Raw genomic sequence first — 2,351 nt, 5'->3', positions numbered from 1 at the left:
CATGGCCATCAGCTGGGACTACTAGATGTAGACATTTTGAAACATGCCCAACTAAGGGAAAAAAGATCATTTAAAAAATGTTATGTTTTTATTTTATTTTATTTTGAGAGAGAGAGAGAGAGAGAGAGAGAGTGTGTAGGGGAGGGGCAGAGAGAGAGGGAGACACAGAATCTGAAGCAGGCTCCATGCTCCAAGCTGTCAGCACACAGCCTGAAGCAGGGCTTGAACTCACAAATGACGAGATCATGACCCAAGCCTAAGTCGGACACTTAAATGAGCCACCCAGGTGCCCTGAAAAAAAGATCATTTTAAAGATAATTTAGGGCAGATCTCAGGGAGTTGTGATGCAGAAAATGGCATTTGGGAAAGATTTCTTGCCACTTATGGTGGAAAAAAGGGAAACAGCAGAGATGGTTGAGGATGATCAATTTAACATTGATCTCATCTCTCTCTGTCTCTCTGCTCTGACATTAAGGCTTTTATAGTCTAGAGAGGGACATTTTATTAAGCGTTTTATTTCAAGTATAGCTTCTTTCTTTCTTTCTTTCTTTCTTTCTTTCTTTCTTTCTTTCTCTCTTTCTTTCTATTTTTGAGAGAGAGAGAGAGAGAGAAAACAGAGCGTGAGGCGGGGGAGTGGGGGGAGGAGTGGGGGGGGGGGAGACACAGAATCTGAAGCAGACTCCAGGCTCTGAGCTGTCAGCACAGAGCCCATTTCGGGGCTTGAACCCATGAACAGTGAGTTCATGACTGGAGCCAAAGACGGACGCTCAACCAACTGAGCCACCCGGGTGCCCCTCAAGTATAGTTTAAAGCCCTTGACTTATTTTGTCTCATTTAATCCTGTGACATAAGTACTCTAATTCTTATTTTTAGGATGACGAAAAAGAGGAACAGTTAATTATGTAAGGTTAAAAAGTTAGCTAGGGACTGGAGGCAGGATTCCAACCCAGGCGGCTTGTCATTTGTCCACCTCACTTTGCCACCGCCCTGCCTATTTCTTGTAGGTTACTACTATACAGCACGTGAAACACCATGATAGAGAGGAACAAAGGAAAAACACATTGAGTCGGAAAGGACTCAGTTCACTCTGGTGACAAGCTACAATTTGCCTGGGAAAGAAGAGAGGAGAAAGCCCTTTTGGGGAGAGAAAGTCACCTACCTCCCTGTGAGCCAGTGGAAGGGGCAGGAAGGGAGCTCCCCCTAAAACTAAGTTTTCCAAGTCCAGATATGGTCTTTGGGCACCTCTAGTCAGTACAAGTTTCTGAGTAGGAGGGACTGGCCGAGTTGTTTTTCAGGAAGATATTGGAGGTGGTGAGGAGAAGGTATGGAGGGTGGAATGACCCGAGGTGAGGCCAGTGGAGGCAAACCTTGCCATCTTCCCAAAGGGAGAACAGAGAGGCAGAAGGGGAGGAAAGAAAAAGGAGCGTTTTAGATGACTTGGAGCTAAATTTTGTGTGGCTAGTCAGTGAAAAGGACGAGAGCCGGCTGAAGGCAACACTTGGGCAGAAGTGTTATTTGTCTGAGATTTGTGTGTGTTTTCAATAGTGAGTTCAGCAGAGAGAATGTGCATGCATTGGGATCCGTCATCATCTTTGCACAGAGCCCAGATTCCACTACTATGTCGCCCCAAGCCCCTGGGGCAAGCAGGGTGATGAGAACTTGCACTCTGGTGCCTTGACCGTCGAGGTGAAAAGAGCATCCTGCGAGGAGTCAACTCGCAGGAGCCCCAGGTTGGGTCCTTTCCCAGGAAGGCCGCCTGGGCAGACTTGCGGGTCCCGCCCCAGGTCCCGCCCTGACTCCGACCAGAGCATCAGGTGGGGCCTAGGGCACGGGAGTGCGAGGCTGAGGCGGTCTCTCCTGGACCTGACCGGCGGCAAGTAGCCTGTCGACACTCTGCTCGGTGGTCCCTGCGCATTTGCAGCCTCGGACGGGGTGGAGGCGGCTTGGTCGGGGATACCCCTAAGGCGCACGCAGCACCCCACTGTCCTCACCATGGAACTGGTTTCCTAGCGCGCGGGGGCCCAGCCACAACCACCCCGGCTCGGCCCCAGCCTCCCAGAGACACGCTCACCGGCCCCTGGCCCCCCAGGCACTGCCCTCCCGGACCCCCAACTCGCGGACTACAAGTCCCAGCAGCCCTCGCAGCTTGCACCTCCCGCCTCGCCGCGGAGACCCCCGGCCGTCCAAGTGGGGCTCGGGCTGCGCTCGTGGCGGGGCCGGGCGGGGAGGCCGGTCCCGCGGGCGGGGGCGGGGGCGGCTCCGCGACTTCTCCCGCCGCCGCCGCCAAGGGGAGTTTCCAGGAAGTGGCCATATTGGATCCATTCAGCCGCAGCCGCCCGGGCGGAGCGCGT

The sequence above is a fragment of the Lynx canadensis genome, chromosome A1 (genome assembly GCF_007474595.2).
Source record: "Lynx canadensis isolate LIC74 chromosome A1, mLynCan4.pri.v2, whole genome shotgun sequence".
Classification (NCBI taxonomy): Eukaryota; Metazoa; Chordata; class Mammalia; order Carnivora; family Felidae; genus Lynx; species Lynx canadensis.
Note: the sequence above shows the minus strand (reverse complement) of the source record.